Source organism: Myotis myotis, unplaced genomic scaffold, assembly GCF_014108235.1.
Source record: "Myotis myotis isolate mMyoMyo1 unplaced genomic scaffold, mMyoMyo1.p scaffold_m19_p_13, whole genome shotgun sequence".
NCBI lineage: Eukaryota > Metazoa > Chordata > Mammalia > Chiroptera > Vespertilionidae > Myotis > Myotis myotis.
This window is the reverse complement of record NW_023416317.1, coordinates 54,487,405-54,507,615: the sequence shown is the minus strand read 5'-3', so window position 1 is coordinate 54,507,615 and position 20,211 is coordinate 54,487,405.

The window sequence follows — 20,211 nt, the reverse complement described above, 5'->3', positions numbered from 1 at the left end:
AAGACCAACAATTATAAGCATTATTGGATAAAGATGCATGTCAAACTCAAAAACAACTTGCAGAAAGATTAAAGATTGCTCAGCAAACAATTTCTGATTGTTTACAAGCAATGGGAAAGATTTTAAAGGAAGGAAAATGGGTGCCACATCAACTGAACGAAAGACAAATGGAAAACCGAAAAGTTATCAGTAAATTGTTGCTTCAACGGCATGAAAGAAAGTCTTTTTTTCATCAAATTGTGACTGGTGATGAAAAGTGGATTTTTTTGAGAATCCCAAACGCACAAAATCATGGGTTGATCTAGGGCAACCATCAACATTGACTGCAAGGCCAAATCGCTTTGGAAAGACAATGCTCTGCTTTTGGTGGGATCAGGAAGTGTGGTGTATTATGAGCTTCTAAAACCAGGTGAAACCGTTAATACTGATCACTACTGACAACAAATAATCAATTTGAACCACATTTTGATCGTGAAATGACCAAAATGTGCCAGAAGACATGGCAAAGTAATTTTGCTTCATGATGACGCACCAACACACACTTCAAAACCAGTTAAAGACACGTTAAAAGATCTTGCCTGGGAAGTATTAACCCACCCACTGTATTCACCAGACCTCGCTCCTTCAGATGACCACTTGTTCCGATCGATGGCACACGCACTTTCTGAGCAGCACTTTGAAATATACAAAGAAGTGGAAAATTTGGTCTCTGAATGGTTTGCCTCAAAACAAGAAAAGTTCTATTGGGACGGTATCCACAAATTACCTGAAAGATTGGGGAAATGTGTAACTAGCGATGGACATTGCTTTGAATAAAGCACTTTTGATGTTTCTCTTGGAATTATCGTGTTTTCTTTTATTACAAACTTGCCATTATTAACCAGTACACCTAGTATGTTGTTCTTTCAAGTCCACACATGGTATTCGTCTTTTTCTGTCTGACTTATTTCACTTAGCATAATGCCCGCTAGGTCCATCCATGCTGTCACAAAGATTTCATTCCTTTTTATGGTGGAGGAATAGTCCACTGTGTATAGGCACCCCAGCTTCTTTACCCAGTTATCTATTGATGGACACCTAGGATGCTTCCAGGTTTTGGCTATTGTAAATAATGTTGCAATGAATACAGCAGTGTAGCAAAGTTGATTTTATTTTAAGAAAACCAACTCTTAGTTCTACTGAGGAGTGCATTAGGCTACTGGTAAGAACCGCTTAGTGGTGCTGCACCAAGGTGAAAGTCAGTGCAATTACACAGCACTTTCCCCTACAGAACCAAGGGGAGAACTGGCACCCTTGCTTCCGTGCAGAGCTCACTAAGAGGACAGCACCTTCTGGAATTATCTCTGTCGAGGGAGACGTGAAATGAACTCTAAAATTAAGACCCGCCAGAATTACATAACGCTGATGACAGTAGGAAGCAGGAGGAAGGGTGTCTTCAGGCAGCATATGAATCGGACCAATGATGGTAGAGCTACTGAACCTGAATAAGAGTTCAGACCAAAGAAAAGTCAGTTCATTCTGAGATGTGAGGGCTTGAAATGGGCCTGAAGCACCTGAAACATCTGGAAAGGAAAGGAGGGAGGAAGAATCCTGAAGATAAATATTATCAATCAATGTGCAGAGGTCAAGGCATATCCAATTACAAATATAAACTATCTTCAAACTTGAAAAATATGGAGGAAATATTATGATAGATACTTAGAGTGACAGGGGCGAGTCTTGAATTACAAAGTTATTTTATCTAGAAACAAGCATCATATTTTTAATGATTTTGGATCCTACCTAAATGAAAACTTCTCATATGTTCATAGGATGGTGGAAAGTTTTCTCAAGGTTGTCCAATAGAGCTTTTCATTATAAATAAACATGCCCCTTTCTGTGCAATGGATTAGAATATTCTCCCACACTCCCCAATTTACTTACATGTACCAAACATTTTGGCTTTCTGAGAGATTGGATTTTGGCTTTCCTAAAGATTGTCATCCCAGTCACAACATGTTGATGCTTTTTTGCAGGGAGAGGGAGGGGAAGGGTCAATGTTGGACACAGAAGACTGCATGATATTCCCCTATGATTTACTCACTGCTTTGGTCTGGTTTTCTTCCTGAAATGACTCATTTTTCTGCTATCCGTTTTTTTGATGGATTCAGTGACTAGGCTTATGCACAGAAAGCTTAAGAACTAAAGCATCTAAAAGGGAGAAGAAACCCCCCCGTCCCTTCAGAAGTGAAGCGAAGCCTTGTTTTCTATGCCGTCACCTAATTGTGCTCAGGCCGTTTCTTTTTCTTAATGAGAAATGGCGGCTACAGGGTGCCCACAGGCTGGTGTCACTTGGCTACTGGGCCAAGAAGCAACAACAAATGCATAGAGAGCTGGAGCAAGATATTTAACTGGAGTGTCAGCACATGACAAAATGAAAGCCGGAGCCGCAGCGTGGGAAGTTGCTAAGGCGCGGTGCAGTGTGAGGCGGCAGCGAGTAAAGGGAGGGTTCTTGGTTGTGTTTCTAGTGCAATAGGCACTCAGTGAAGTTCAGGGCATTCTTACCAATTTGCCCTCCCCTGAGGAAGTGCTGGATTGGTCATTACAGAATTCCTTATGGAAAAAACAGGTTTGGAAAATACAGTTTAGAAATAGCACAAGGTGACTGTTTCAGAGATTTGTGTGTTGAGGGGTAAGCGGAGGAAGTGGATCATAGCCTCACAGGAAAACAGTAATTTCAGGATGATTTAATTACGCAGTTGCACGGGAAAGGCGCTGGATTAATAACATTGATCTTTAGATCATATTCACACGGGGACAGAGCAGAGCTGCTGAGAAAGAGGAAAAGACACATCCTAGTATATTAAAGAAGAGGTGGAGAGTGACTAGATTTAGACACAGTGCAGTTTATAAGGTAACGGCTTTGGAACAATCCCAACTGCTCCATGTGATCATCACACTGTTTGATTGAAAACAGTATAAACGATGTATTCAAATGAGCCTGAGCGTCCCACTGCAATCCATGCTCCTCAGCTTAATCCAACTCGCATCCCCCACCAGGACCGCTGCCTCCGCGATGTGATTTCAGTCGCGTGGGAACGGGATTTATCATTTCACTGATACCTGGCTACATTCACATAGTCATTAACTTGAAGAGAAAGGAAGGGGCGACAACAGGTTATCCTGTGTGTGCTGATTTATTTTCAATTTCCAACGGTATAGCAGTGATGGCGAGATCCCAGGGTGCAAGCGGCTGGCTTGAAGACAGAACACCAGGTTCCTAGAAGACAGATGTTGCTCCCGGCCTCTGCATCACCACTTTCGCTCCTACACCACGGAAGCACTGGGAGACCAAAGGGAGGGTACGGCCGTGTTCCTTCCACAGTCTGCACTCCCGACAGTGAGCTAACGAGAGCGACAGGACTCGCAGCGTGCTCCGCAGGGTGTTAAGCATACATATGGCTTTAAGGACACACAAGCTACATTCTGAAATTCTATCTCGTGAGAAGAACTGAACGTGCAGCCACTGTGGTTCTTAGAACTACACCATCGTTAAAACCTATACCCTGGTACCCAAGCTCACCTTACTCATCTCTGCAGCTTTCCCCTCCTTCCCACATCGTCACAGTGTATCTGCTACTCACAGCAAGGGCTTCTAATCCTGCCTGTCTAATTGGAACCAAGGGCATGACAGAATGCTCCAGAAAGGTCACACTCCAGCAAGCTGGCCCTGTGACATGCTAATCTACTTGAAGGATGGAGACATAGCATTAAATAATCTTTGTGCATCCCTAAAAGGGAAACTATATTAAACATAATTATGTACCAACTTTCCTTGACCAACAAAATTATTTAACCATGATTCACCTAAATCAGAAGACCAGATGGAGGAAGAAAATAGCCCCAAAGTGGGTTATCTGTCAAGGCTCCTGACATACTTGTTTTACTGAAGCTGGTGTACTTACCTCTATTTTCATGGACAGACTGAAATAATTGTAAAAGATGGTTGGCATTTTTAATCAATGAATGCCCAGAGGGAATATTCTCATTTGAGCAAATTGTCTGCTCTCTCAGCTTGATTCAACATGCAGATACAGAATTTAATTCACTACTGGTTCACAAGAAATTTTTAACGAAGATAGCCCTGGCCAGGTGGCTCCGTTGGTTGGAGCACTGTCCCCTCCCCCAAAAGGTTGTGGGTTCAAATCTCAGTCAGGGCACGTACCCAGGTTGTGGGTTTGATCCCTGGTAAGGGCACTTACTGGAGGCAACCAATTGATGTTTCACATCAATGTTTCTCTCTCTCTTTTTCTCCCTCTCTCTCTGTTCCTCTCCTTCTAAAATCAATAAAAAACATCCTTGGGTGAGGACCCACGAGGATAAAGCAACAATGTTCCACGCTGTGGATGATGGACGTGGGTGACTCTGGATCCATGACGCAGAGGACTCCCTATGCCGCAGCGCTGGGGCCACGAGGAGTCTCAGGGCGCTCTTCTCCCGTCAACTCCCGTGCCCACTGCTCCCACGTACCAAACGTACAGAACACTCCTCTCTGCTTCCTTCTTGGTTTTACTTTTCTCTCTTCTGCTTTATTGTCAAGCACAAGTAACACATAAATAGATGCTTATTTCAAAATATTTAAATAATATGCCAACACAAAAGCAATAAAAGCCCCCACCACCTCCTCACTCTGGAGGCAACCGTTTATCTAGATGGCGTGTCTCCCTGGCCCTCACGCTCAGCTGCACGGACAGATTTACTCACATGGACGGAGGTCCGTTTATTTTTTTAAATTTCTTCTTTTTTACACAAACAGGATTATAGGCGAAAGTACGTTCCACAAGAGCAAAGCTGTGTTCACTCTTTGATATAGTCACTGGTACACAGTAAACACGCCTTTGAACTATTTGTCAGGTGAGTATAACTTGCTTTTTCAACTTAATGACATATCTTGGTGACCGTCCCACGTCAGGGCACTGATGCAGGTCCGCCTCATTTCTTTTCGCACGTGTGCACAGGGCTCCGCAGTGTGGGTGTGGGACTCTACAGCCTCGTTCGTATTTAGAAGCTCAGCGTCTCCTTGGGGGACCCCTTCCCTATACAGTGAGCTCGCCCTGGACCTCACAGTGCTGTCGCTTTGTCCCTCACTCAGTCTCCCTCAGGGATGAGGCCTGAACGTGTCTGCCTTCGATCACTGTTTCTAAAGGGCAGAGACGTCACCTCTTCTGTGACGAAAAGCTTAAAACAGGGAACCTAACAGACACTTAAGCCGAGTAAAGCGACCTGACACACCCTGCGCGGTGGGTGACTGATGTCTGGAGGTGCAGTTGTACCCAGAACGTGTCTGGCGGGGAGGTTACAGACTACGAGTTACTGTCACTTTTTAATCAAATGCCTTAGGGTTAACTGCACTTGCTGACCTGCCAGCAGACGTGGAACACGGTGGACAGAAAACCGGAATTGACTCTTTAAAACGCTATTTCCTGGAAACATTAATTAGCGCTCCCCACACCCCACCCACGCCCCACATTCCTCACTAGGAAAGTGGACAAGAAGATGGGGACTTTTTCAGAGGGCAAGAGCTGGCCTTGAGGTTGTAACTTGCTTACTGAACAGTTTAAGACACCCCAAACAACGCTCAACCATATCTGTTAAAATGTGCAGAAACAGCGTTTTATCTCAGCTTGTATTCAAATTAAATAGAAAGTAGGATGATGAAACTGGAGAAAGTGTGGGCCTTTCCTATGGAGACATGCCGATTACGCTAAGAAACTACTTTTTATCCCCGGATGAGCTTAAATAATGATATCTCCAACCAAAACCAATATTTTTATCTCCAGGTAAGAGATTGTTTCTGTCTAGTAATCTCAAAATACTGCCTTGGTTGTAATTGTTTTCTTGACATAAAAATGATTGAGAATAAGCCAATAAAATTTGTTGCTGAAAAAGGAAAACTTTAAATTAGGCCCTGACTTTCGGGAGAATAGAACCATATGGTACATTTAATTATAAGTTGAGGAGATGTTTGAGATTTTAATTTAAGTGTTTTACTTACAACATCAGCTCAACTCTTCTGCCCAGATGTGTAATGTCAGCCTCAGCTCCGATGCAGAGAAACAAGCACCCAAGCGATGAAAGCCCACATGGAGGAGCCTGGACTTGCTCTGCACGTTAAAGGCGTTGCAGTGCACGGGGATTCTGCTTCCCGGCCTGTGTGCTAATTGTGTGGTTTGGGTTGTTGCGTTTGCTTTACATTTTGGGCACGTGACATTGCTTTGGGCTCTGGAATCAGAGCCCTGGGTAACAATGTTTGCGTTGCCTTATCCTTTATTAGCTCATCAACCACTCAACGATACTGAGGGCCTACTGTGTGCCAGGTACCAGGACAGCACTGGGGACGGAATGGTGAGCAAAACCCAGCAAGATGCCTGTATTCTTAGAGCTTAGAGTTTAATTACTGGGAACTGATTAGCTCTGGTAAGTTACTATCATCTCTGAGCCTTCTCTTCTTTGTCTCTGAAATGGTAACAATGAGACCGGCTTCACAGAATCACTGTGGTTTATACAGGATGATGACACGTGAGAAGAAATGGCATGTGCGTGTGGCAGATCAGATACTAAATCACGCCAGCTGCGTGCCCTACCCTCCCTCTCCCCTTTCCTTGAACACACAAGAGACTCCGGCACACTAAGCTCCCTCCTCAGAAAATCCCGCTCTGCCAACGACCTGAGAGAGCTGTGGGGTCTGCACAGAGGAGCAAACGGCCACTCGCTCCCTTACACCGGAGCCTCCTGGGAGCAGCTCACCTGCACGGAGTTCAGGGACGTGCCTGCAGGTGGGACAGTTATTTTATTCCCGTGCCTCCTTCGTCTAGTGCTGGGCAGGGAATGCTGGCCTCGCCAGGGAGAAACCCTCATGGTCACTGGCCGGGTTAACCACATAGCACTGCACTATCCGCATCATTAACTAACGACCAGGACAGTCGGTGGTGACAGTAGGAGCTGGAGCACTTCAGTTTAGAGGGGCGCTGCTTAGGACGTAGGCACAGCTGGTGTCTGGGAGGAATACCGACACTGGCAGGGGTCTGGGAGAGAAGAATGGATGGCTGATTAGAGCACCATCATGGCCTGGGGAGGAGGGGGAGGGTGTGCACCATGTCAACATGTACAAAAACAATTGCGCAAGGAGGCAGTTCTCAGGGGCAGGGGCAGCAGGACCTGCCAGCAGGTTTCAGAAGCAGGTTTGCCGTACCTGTCACTGAGGTGAGCCAGGAAGGGAGGCGGGGACACTTCCTGACTGGGGGAGGGGATATACAGAGCATACAGTGAGAGGTCAGTGTAGCTACAGTGATTGGCAAACTGCTCGCGAGCCACATGTGGCTCTTTGGCCCCTTGAGTGTGGCTCATCCACAAAATACCGACTTCTGCGCATGGGCCACGAAGTTTCAATCACACTGTATGTGCGCGCCCGCACGTGGTATTTTGTGGAAGAGCCACACTCAAGGGGCCAAAGAGCCGGATATGGCTCGTGAACTGCAGTTTGCCAACCACTGGTAGGAGGCATGGCACGTGGGAACAAAGTCGGGAAATACTTTTTTTTTTTTAAACCTCACCAACCTTTCTGGAGATGGAACCAAGATGGCGGCATAGGTAAACACCGGAGATTGCTGCCTCGCACAACCACTTCAAAAATACAACTAAAAGACGGAACGGACATCACCCAGAACCACAGGAAGACTGGCTGAGGGGAAATTCTACAACTAGAAGGAAAGAGAAAAGCATACCAAGACTCAGAGGAGGTGTGGTGCGGAAGTAAAATACAAAGGTGCAGAGGTGTGTGTGGAGGTGTGGAGTGGGCTGGTGGCTGAGGGCATGGTTGTCTGTTTCAATCGGGAGGGAGTCTCAGGCTCTGAGCTCCAGTTCTGGGTGAGTCTCTGGGGACCCAGACTCAAACGGGAGAAGCGGGACTGTCTGGCATCAGTCGGAACGCGAGGGCAGCTTTCTCTCCGAGGTACTTGCAGCAGTTGCTGGGACACTGAGAGGCAGAGCCTCTGGGGATGGGACTGAGAGCAGCCATAACTGCTCCTCCGCCCGCCCTGTTGATCCCCTGGGACCTGCCCTGCCCAAGCCTTGCACAGAGGCATTTGCTGGATAGCCTCAGGCAAAGGCTAGATTAGCACCTCCCTAGAGGACAGAAGTTCTCCCACTGCAGACACAGCTGATTCTCACAGGCAGTTGGCCTGGTGGTCAAATCCCCCCCAGTGATACCTACAACAATCAAGGCTTAACTACAACAAGACTGCGCACAAAGACCACTGGGGGGGCACCAAGAAAGCATAAAAAATGCGGAGACAAAGAAAGAGGACACAAATGACAGAAATGGAGGAAAGCAAAATGCTGGATATAGAGTTCAAAACCACACTTTTAAGGTCTCTCAAGAACTGTCTAGAAGCTGCCGATAAATTTAGTAAGGCCCTTGAAAAGACTGGTGAGACCGCCAATAAATATAATGAGATCCTCAAGAAATCTAATGAGACCCTTGATGTTGTGATAAAGGACCAACTAGAAATTAAGCACACACTGACTGAAATAAAGAATATTATACAGACACCCAACAGCAGACCAGAGGAGCGCAAGAATCAAGTCAAAGATTTGAAATGCGAAGAAGCAAAAAACACCCAACTGGAAAAGCAAAATGAAAAAAGAATCCGAAAATACGAAGATAGTGTAAGGAGCCTCTGGGACAGCTTCAAGCGTACCAACATCAGAATTATAGGGGTTCCAGAAGATGAGAGAAAGATATTGAAAACCTATTTGAAGAAATAATGACAGAAAACTTCCCCTACCTGGTGAAAGAAATAGACTTACAAGTCCAGGAAGCGCAGAGAACCCCAAACAAAAGGAATCCAAAGAGGACCACACCAAGACACATCATAATTAAAATGCCAAGAGCAAAAGACAAAGAGAGAATCTTAAAAGCAGCAAGAGAAAGACAGTCAGTTACTTACAAGGGAATACCCATACAACTGTCAGCTGATTTTTCAACAGAAACTTTGCAGGCCAGAAGGGAGTGGCAAGAAATATTCAAAGTGATGAATACCAAGAACCTACAACCAAGATTACTTTATCCAACAAAGCTATCATTCAGAATTGAAGGTCAGATAAAGAGCTTCACAGATAAGGAAAAGCTAAAGGAGTTCATCACCACCAAGCCAGTATTATATGAAATGCTGAAAGGTATCCTTTAAGAAGAGGAAGAAGAAAAAGGTAAAGATACAAATTATGAACAACAAATACGCATCTATCAACAAGTGAACCTAAGAATCAAGTGAATAAATAATCTGATGAACAGAATGAACTAGTGATTATAACAGAATCAGGGACATAGAAAGGGAATGGACTGACTATTCTTGCGGGGGAAAGGGGTGTGGGGGATGCGGGAAGAGACTGGACAAAAATCGTGCACCTATGGATGAGGACAGTGGGTGGGGAGTGAGGGCGGAGGGTGGGGTGGGAACTGGGAGGAGGGGAGTTATGGGGGGGAAAAAGAGGAACAAATGTAATAATCTGAACAATAAAGATTTAATTTAAAAATGTAAAAAAAAATAAAGACAGATAAAAAAAAAAGATATTTTTCCATTGATTTTTAGAGCGAGTGGGAGAGGGAAAGACAAAGAGAAACATTGATGTGAGAGAAACACATCGATTGGTTGCCTCCTGCATGCGCCCAACCAGGGCCTGGGCTGGTGAGAAGCCTGCAACCCAGGAACATATCCTTGACTGGAATCCACCCCGGGACCCTTTGGTCCGCAGGCTGACGCTATCCATTGAGCAAACTCAGCCAGGGCAGGTAATACTTTGAAAGTGGAAATTAAGCATTTGGAAGAGCATTTTTCTTATTCATGAGAACAGACTATTTCCCAGAACTTGGGCGGCATAGACCATGTATCTCTAAAAGTCCTGGTTACCATGGATTTAATAACCGCCAGAGCAAAATGTCCTTTTGCATTTTTCATGACTTTCAAACTCATTGGAGCAGGTCCTGCTGTGTGTCGGACAGGAGCAACCAGGCCATGGTGTGGGCTTTGCAGCTGTGCTGGGCTGATGCAGAGCCATGGAGGGTACACCTAAGATGTGTCCCAGGACCCAGGAGAGCTCCCTGGGACCTGCTGACTCCCTGCGGGCCCCGGTCACCACTGCCCTGGGTCCTATCACCCAGACCCAATGCACAGAACACTGTGACCTCGCCAGCAGGTATTGGTCAGGCGCATGGACAGGCCCCAGCCCGTGCTGGTCCCTGCACTGAGGTTTTGGGGCCTCAGGTGGGGAGTCTCAAAGGCTGGGCGACCGGAACCTCAACACAGGAGCCAGGACAGGCATCCTCACTCATGTCTGGGTGTGGGCACTAGCTGTTTGTGGACGGGGCTCCACGGGACTGCTGGCCAGAGCACCCACGTCTGGCCCTCATAAGGTGGCCGCTCTGTGTGGTCTAGTTGGGGTTTCTATCGCACTGACCACACTGTACGTTTCGTCACGTCAGAGACCTGAGTTTGCTTTATTCTCACTTGTGTTCATGTCTCCTAACAGTGTCTGAAACAGAGCCTGTCATTGGTGAATAAATAAATTTACCAGCTGAATCAAGGCATCAACAGGACAGCCAGGTGTGCACCTGGAATCACCCTGTCCCCTTACGAGACCGGAAAGAAGTCTTCAAGTCCCGGTCCTGCCTCTGAAGGGAGTAGCTGGTAAGTCTGACCATGACCTCCTCCGCCCAGAGCTACTTCCCAGCTCACGCCCACATCCTAAGTCACCTTCGAATCTTGACTTTGGAAATGAAATTCAGCAGCAAGAGTATGCATTTCTTCTTCCCTTAAAAGAATTGTGTTTGGATATAAGTTTCTTATGATGGAAGCGGTAGTTAAAAAAAGGAAATCCTGTCCAATCTTAATAGTTATCACAGCAATCATTATCTCAGCTGTGATATATGACCTGGTCCCAAACAGCCTGAAAAATCTCCGCCAGTGGCTACCAGGCCTGAGAAAATGCTTAGGGGCCTTTCTTCTGGATCTTATTGATAGCCACGTGTGTGCTTTTATGAGGCACGGTGTCTGGCTGAGATGTGAAAAGCGTAACTTATCTCCCCGGGTCCATGCAGAGAGAGAACGGACCAACCGCCCTATTCCCGAGGTCTCTGGAGCCACTATCTAGCACGCAGCCAATCACACTGAAAAGAACAGCACACGCCCCTGCCTAGATGCACCCGTTCTCTTCTTTAAAGTTTCTATGTCTGTTTCTATTGTCTGCAAAGCAGCTCACTGCAGCGGCCCTTGTTTCAACACAGGAGGGAGACGGGAGCTCTGTGAAGGCTGCAGCGGACTCAGAGGGACCCACAGCACGTGGCGTGGCGTGGTGTGAGAATGTCCTGGCAGAAAACAGACCAGTTCCTAAGAGAGCTGGGTCACAGCTCCTCATTTGTTTCTATTAAATCCCCTCTAGTGACAAATTAGAATCCACTCCTTTAGTTGAGAAAAAAAGTAAAAATCAGAGGTAGAGTACACACTGAGTGGCCAGATTATTATGACCACCTGACTTTGCAGGCAAATTAGCTATAATTTCACACTGAAGTTGCTAGAGGGCCAGACCTTAATAAATAGGGAAGCAGGTTGTTTACCACAACAGTAGAAATGATTTTTTTCTGAAGATATGGGTAAACAATGCAATTTAACAGCCTTTGAACGTGGGATATATATTATTATGAGTGGCCAGATTATTATGACCACCCCATCAGTACTTAGTTGGGCCACCTTTTGCCTTCAATACTGTGGTGGCTCTTCTTGGCATTGACTCCACGAGATGTTGAAAGGTGACGCGAGGAATCTGACACCATGCCTGATGAATAGCACTGTCCAGTTCTGTGAGATCTGATGGTTGTGGAACCAGCTGCCTGATGGCTCTTTTAACTTCGTCCCACAAATGCTCAATTGGATTGAGATCTGGTGATTGTGGGTGCCACCTAAGCAAGGCAAAGTCTCCCTCATGTTCTTGAAAGCACTCCTGCACAATATGAGCACCGTGGCATGGTGCATTGTCTTGTTGGAAGAAGCCATCTCCATTGGGATACGCCATCAACATGATAGGATGAACTTGATCGGCAACGTATGTTGTGCTATTCAGCCGTTGTTCCACACGAATTCAAGGGCCCAAATAATGCCAGGAAAACATGCCCCAAACCATAACACCGCCCCCACCAGCTTGAAGGGTTGTACTCATGCATGTGGGGTGCATGCTTTCATGCTGTTCCCGCCAAATTCTCACTCTGCCATCTGCATGATGCAACTGGAAACGTGATTCATCGGACCACATGACTTTTTTCCAATGCTTAACTGTCCAATCCTTGTGTTCCTGTGCAAATTGGAGATGTTTTATCTTGGTAACTGCAGACAGCAAAGGTGTTCGAACAGGCCTTCGGCTTCCATATCCCATACAATGCAGTGTAGGGCTAATTTGTCTACAAATGTAAGGTGGTCATAATAATCTGGCCACTCAGTGTGTGTGTGTGTGTGTATGTGTGCATGTGTGTGTGTGTGTATATATATATATATATATATATATATATATATACACACCTCCCACATTCAAAGGCTGTTAAATCGCGTTGTTTACCCATATCTTCAGAAAAAAATCACTTCTAGTGTCGTGATAAACAACCTACTTCCCTATTTATAATGGTCTGGTCCTCTAGCAACTTCAGTGTGAAATTATAGCTAATTTGCCTACAAACGTCAGGTGGTCATAATAATCTGGCCACTCAGTGTATGTTCCAACTATCACTTAGGAAGCTTAACTGACTCCTAACTACCTCTCTTCCTTTCATTAAGGAGCTCAGCATTATATCTTGAATTGACCACATTGATATAAAAGTTAATTGAATGTAAAGAGTCTCTTCCACATGACTGTGTATGTTCTGGGCTGTTGTGAAGCCATAGCCTTGCTCCATGCCTGCACTTAACATGTTCAAGAGGAGGCTTAGCCAAGTGCACGAGTGATGCACGTCTGTAAGAAATAGTACCAACACCCTCATTCTGGCCTATTTATCCTCTTCCAACTTGGTTTCTATATAAAATTGGAGAATTGAAAATCAGAGGCTTGCAGAGTATTCAGAGCACCCTCAGATGTTTGGGACCCTGCACTGACGTTTAACACCACTGCACAGACCAGGCACAGGGTGGCAACACTGTATCCCCAAATCCAAGTGGCTGTGTATTAACACCCAGGTCACCCAGGAGGTCTCCTTCTTTACATCCTGGCTCTAACGCCACTGAAGGTGAAAAATCACACGAATTTTTCAATAAAATGGTTCCTTTAACTTTTACTATCACTGAAATTGTCTTGAATGCTTTCTCTGACCTCTTTCTTAGGCATCCAGCCTTGAAAATAAGTAGGATGCGCAGCAGACCTAGTCAAAAGGGAAGTGAGAAATTGGGACAAGCCAGGATGTGGTAATTAATCACACCAGTAATTAATCATGCCACCTCTGGCACTGCTTCCAAATTGGGCTAAAGATAAGAATCACCAGGAGCATTCACAGACAACAGAGAGAAAGCACCCGTGCTGGCTGCAGCTGAGACCTACTGGTGTGAACTGCCAGGGTCTGTTTCATTTGCACCCTTAGCGGCTCCCGGAGCCTTGGCTCAGGGTGAGCCCCGCCCAGGTTCCGTGAACCACGCAGGGCCCAGCACACATGGGGAAGACGATCAAGACAGGAAGTCAGCCAGAGTGGCAGTCAACCGGTTGAAGAAAACAGACCACTGAGTCAGAGCAATCAGCTCCTTTTTCGCAAGAACTGGTAGCCTGTGTTGCTGGCTGTCCAATACCTGCAAGCAGTGCCCTCTGTTTATGCCCTTTCCTGGTGTTAGCATGAAGGGACATGACTGAACCCTTCATGGTGGCAGCATGAAGGGATGTGACTGAACCCCCTGGAGGGAGGCTGTCCTCCAGCAGGTCAAGGGCGAGGTATGAATGGACGGAAGGGTCCTGTGGCTCAATGGCAAGTACCAAGCAGGACACAGTCCCAGAGAAACAAACAAATGTTTACACTTAGACAGGTGAACACAACTCTGACTCATGCTGGGAGCAGCATCAGGATGGCCCCATTTCTGGAGCTCGGGGGAAGGGGGATGGGGGGCAGGGCTTTGGTCTCAGGAATCCCAGTATCTGAACTGAGGGGTGTGCTCGGCGTGGTGCAGTGCTGTGCGTCAGCCCCGGGTTGGACAGAGGCTTTTCAGTGCCCTGTGCACACAGGACGGTCCCCTTCCCGGCAGGACACGGTTGTGCAGCTGGGGACCAAGAGGCACCAGCTCTGAACGACCAGGGCCCATGGCTGGGAAGGTGGTGGATCTACGTTCAGTGGCTGACACAGGTGGTCTGCTTTTGTTACTAGAGAGGAAGATTCGAGTAATAAGTTGACCCCGTAGTGTACTGACAGACAACCGTTTTGCTTAACGGGAATTTACAATGAAAAGACAGTCAAGGAGAATGGCCCCGATCCCCCACATCAAAGAATCGCTCAAGTCAAACAGCGAACCTCCAAGACTGAAGTGCCCTAATTAACATGGTCCTTATTAATTGTAGACTTCAGAGGAGTTTATTTTCAAAGTCTGGGAGCCCTGCTGAGGACCGACTGTCTTATTATGCACACCTTTACCTCGTGCCCCTGGGGAGGACACACTTTCACTCTCATCTGCTGGCTAAAGGTATTACATAAATGAGCATTTTAAACAGTTGGTTCATGCAACATTTTCTTTTTTCTTTGAGTGTGTGCCAGGAGCAAAACAATGAATTTCACACGTCTTTGCCTTCCAGTAAAGGACTGCTTGTGGGGTTCCCTGTGCCATGCCCCCCACACCCCCATACCAGGCCTGGGGCACGTGGGGGAGAAGTGAGTGGTGCTATGCACGGTGTCTAAGTGGGCATGCTGGCTTTTACATGCCTGGCGGGTTTGTTCACCAGCAGCACCACCAGTGCATCCCTTGGTGATGGGAATTGTTTAGCTCCATTTTTTAAAATCCTCACCTGAAGATATACTTATTATGCTTATTGATTTTAAAGAGAGGAAAGGAGAGAGAGAGAGAGAGAGAGAGAGAGAGAGAGAGAGAGAGAGAGAGACATAGATCAGTTGTCCCCCGCATGCATCCTGACTGGGGATGGAACCCACAACCTAGGTATGTGTCCTGACTGGGAATGGAACCAGCAACCTTTGGGTGTACAGGTTGAAGCTCCAAATGAGTCACCTGGCCAGGGTGAAGTCTACCTTCTTGCTGAACACAAGAGATGTATATTCTGGAGGGGCTTACATTGGGTTTTTGGGACTCAGGTGAGCGCCACCTTAATACAGAGATGACCAGCATGGCGCCGACAGCTAGTGAACAGGTGTGAGCTCAGGTGTGGACCAAGGATGCACAATGGGGGTGAAGGGCACAGCTGAGGGAGCAGAGGACGTCCAGGACCGTTAGGGACACCTACTTTTTTTAAAACAATATATTTTTTAAATGATTTCAGAAAAGAAAGGAGTTGGAGAGAGATAGAAACATCAATGATGAGAGAGGATCATTGAATGGCTGCCTCCTGCATGCCCCACACTGGGGATAGAGCCCACAACCCAGGCATGTGCCCTGACTGGGAATCGAACCGTGACCTCCTGGTTCATAGGTCGATGCTCAACCACTGAGCCATGCCGGCCAGGCTGGGGATGCCTACTTTTAAAGGGATAATTGAAAGGTCTAAAAACTGAATGGGTGGTTTATTTCTTTCCTTCTGATGTGGCATGTCATGTATGCTGAAGAAGAGTAAATATGGCTGTGTTTATCAAGACAGAAAAGCATCCTGTGTAAACATTAAAATTCTTAATTAATTTTTCTGGTTATTTTGTCACATGTGTACACTTTTAAATTAGCTATCGAAGTCTCTCATCTGAAAATGACCTGATATTCCAGGGAAAATTGTGGCTGGATTTCCAGGGCACACTGGCTCAAGATGAAGAAACATCTCCACAACAAAGAAAAGATGTATTTGCAATCAACCTCATCTGCTCAAGGAAAAAACTAACCGGAAGACATCACATTTGCCTGAGCATTTGTCAGAGTGTCTCCTGCGGGGACAGCCGAGCGAGGAAGCAGGCCTTTCATCCTCGCACACCTACCAGGCTGTCATGGTCCCTGTGACTGGAAACCGCCCCCCAGAGGGCCCTGCTGTGGCCCCTCCTGGCCCTGCTCCACGTGGCGATGATGCCCAGAGATTGTTCTGAGCCAAAGCCACCTCTCGGGTTTCTACACCAGACACAGAGAGCCTCTCCTGGCCGGGCGTGAATGATAATTTCTGAGCACATCTGTTTCCCTTCAGAAGTTAACTTTGAAAGGTAACCTTTCAGCAGATGAAAGGGAGCAGGAAACCTCATTTTCTTGTGGAATCGTGTTTCTCTTCCTCTCTGGAGACAGCTGTACCTGGGAGCTGTCTGGTTCGCTTTAAATGAGAGCTACTTGTTTCACTTAAAAAATAAGAAAGAGGGAAAACAAAGTGGTTTGTAAGCAGCGACACAACTTGAGCAGGTTTTCTTTTCATCTGTGCCAATTAGTTGACCCTGGGAGTCTAAGGTTCCTATTTCTTGAAAAAAAAAAAAAATCTGTACCTAACTATCTACTCCCCAGACATCGTAAATCTCAGCCTCATTTTCCAAATCCAACCGTCAGTCGTGTGTACCACTTTGCTTTCCAACATGTGTACTTTCTCACTTAACACTGACGAGCAAAAAAGGACTGGACATCGTGTATGCCGTGTATGGAAGGGGCCTCTATGTGGTGTGCAGTTAACTACCGTGGCCCAGTCACCCTAAAGCCATCTCTTGGGCTCCCTCTTCCCCCATGACTTAAAGATGCTATTGAAAACTATTCCAACAAAATAATTCCATGCAATGAGTACTTTCACAGCAGCTGATTCCGCAGATCCTAAAGAATCTGGTTTGCAATTCCCCTCCCTCACCATGTGTACTCGGAGTATTTTGGGGCCTCTGGGGACAATGCTAGGCTTTGTTTTTGAGCTTGTTCTCCCAGAGAAAGCTCCCTACCAAGCCCACAGGGCAAGGAAGGGGTTGCTGACTTCTGCTACTTCCCCAGGACATGCCAGACTCACGGTCCCAGGGGTGTGGCCCTGAGGTGTTTTGTTTGTGTAACTGGAAATAACAGTACCATTTGTTCTTATAAACAATAACACTGTTCCACTCTGCCCCCTCCCTCCTTCTCTCCTTCCCTTCTTGGAGGCAGCCAGGTGGGGCCCAGGTGAGGGGGTATCAGATGGGGCAGCACCATTTCATGTCAAGGCTCATGGGCAAAGGGTGTCCCAGCTGAGCAGCAGCCTGTGGGGTCAGGGGCAGACTGCATGCAGGGGTTGAGCAAAATGAATATAAATGTGCCTGGCCGGCATGGCTCAGTAGTTGAGCATCGACCTATGAGCCACAGTTTGATTCCTGGGTCAGGGGACATGTCCAGGTTGTGGGCTCCATCCCCAGTGTGGGGCATGCAGGAGGCAGCCAATCAATGAATCTCTGTCATCATTGATGCTTCTATCTCTCTCTCCCTCTCCTTTCCTCTCTGAAATCAATAAAACTCTATTTAAAATGTTTTTAAATATAAATGTAAATAAACACATGTCCTGGAAGACACTGGGATTCAGAGGTAAGTCACTGATGGCCCAGGAGGCCCCTGAATCCGCCTGTTCCCATGGACACGCATACCTGCAGTGGCCTGTGGACAGCCCTCTGACCCAGACCTGAGAACGGGACACACACACACCTGCAGTGGCCTGTGGACAGCCCTCTGACCCAGACCTGAGAACAAAGTACTTGCTCATAGTTATGATACTCACCAAACACAGGAGAAATGGGTGAACATAGTGAGAACTTCCACCAGAGACAGAAAATGTAAGAAAGTATCAAACAGAAGAGCTGATGAATATAATTAATAAGGATTCGACACAGACTGGATGAAGCAGAAGAAAGGATCCGTGGTCTGGAATGCACCCAAACAGAGAAGCAATAATCTCAGGATTCACTCCAGGGATGCACGTATGGTTCACCCTCCACATATCAACGAATGTGAGGGCATTAAGTCAACGACTGAAGCATAAGGCCATCTCAACAGATGCAGACAGAGCATTTCACAAATTCAACATCCATTTATGATAAAAACTCCCAACAAAGTGGATCTAGAATGTACTTCAACATAATAAAGGCCATGTAGGACAAGGTCACAGCTAACATCACACTTCCTGGTGAAAAGCTGAAAGATCTTCCTTGCAGACCAGGAACAAGTCAAGGATGCCCACATACACCGCTTTTATTCAGCAGAGTATGGCAATTCCTAAATACAAGGCATCCAAGTTGGAAAGAAAGAAGTGAAGCTGTCACTATTTGTTAACATGACTTTACAGATGACCCCAAACTCTGGTGTGCACAGAAATCGTGACCTCAACCACAGTGCACAGCTGTCGCCTGCAGAAGCCCTGGCCCTTTCGTCTGGACGGGGCTCAGGGAGGTGCCCTTTCACCAGCACGTGCAGGCAGGTAGCACTGCTAGCACTCGTGGTCGTCACTAGTAGACATCACCACTAACAGTGAACAGCTATTTGCCATTACCTCATTTAATCCTTACAGCAACCCTATGGACCAGGTGCCATTATTCCATTTTACAGGTGAGAACCTGAGAGTTAGGGGAATTCATGTCTTCCTTTCGGTCACACAGCAAGAGGCAGGCTCAGACGCTAACCCGGTTCTGTTCCACACGAAGCTGGCTCAGTGCTGGCCGCCACCTTCATGACTCCAGGAGGCAGAGCTGTGGGTGTGGGAATGCCTCGTGGGCTGGCTGCAGTGACCAGCCCCAGATAGGCTGAGGCTCGGTGCCCATCTTCCCATCTTTAGCCCAAGGGTCTATCACTGCTTCATGAGCATGCTCACTTGAGGGTCATAAAAACAGAAATGTCACTGATGGAAACCCCAAAATAAATGGCAGGAGGAGAGTATTAAATGACAAATAAATGTTAGCTACAGTAAAACAAAAGTAAAGGAAAATTTTATCTGGACACCGGATGCCATTAACATATTTTCATCCTATGTAAACACTCAGAAAATTGTCCTCTTCAACCCACTGTGGTTTGGGAAAGAAAAGGCCTGCAAGAAACAGGGTCCACCACCCACAGAGACCAGAGCCGGGACTGCCTCACCCGGGGTCCAACCTTACGGAACCCCTGCCACATGGATTTCTACATGCAGCTCGCCCCGTCTCAAGTACGCTTGTGACCATAAACAAAGTCCAGCCCAGAGCTGGAGCGGTGAGAGCACGTGGTGGGAAATTCATTATTTGTGGTCTTTTTCTCTGTTTCTTTAAATACAACTTCACACAAATCCATGTCCCTCCTGGCCTGTCCTCCAGTCCCTCCCGGCAAAGAGCCGTCACTCTTACCTCCTAATGAGTCAGAGGCCTTGTCTTCAGAGAAACCAGGCAGCTTTCAAGTTGGTGGGTTTTGTACTTCAGTCGTGATGCCACGAGCTGAACATGTGCACGGACTGCCGCAAGCAGCTCCAGGTGCAGCCTCTGAAGTTAGTGGTGGGGAGGCCACGCACACTCAGCCGGCGGCCAAGCCCTGGCCCTGAAACACCCTCATGGCGGGAGTCTGCTTTGAATGCCTAGAAGGACGTGAAGCCTGGCATTTTCTCCAGACATCATTTCTTCAACCCCAGGATCACCTGCAGTGTGTGCAGCTCCTGCCCACAGCTATGGTTCCTGGGAAATTTTGCATTTTTAAGGCATGCTCACATTTAGCTCCCCTGCCCTCATCGATGATGCATATTATTAGCAATGCTTTCTGTGAGCAGCTGAAGGCAGCCACCAGACACTGTGTCTCTCTGTCTTAAGGCTCCACATTATAACAACATCAGCAATAAGTTGCAAGTCTTATTGCAAACTATAGACCAGGCACCTGTGTGTTAGGTGCCATGTAGGCCACTGGACTGTACGGTGCTACTATCCACACACCAATTTCCTCTCTCATTTATAGATGAGAAAGCGGACACTCAGAGATCTTCGTGGTCTGTCCACTGTCTCAGAACCAGTTCAAAGGACAGCTCACATCAGGACCGAGGACTGCATGGCTCCTATAACCATAGCCTCAAATGCCATATTCCGTG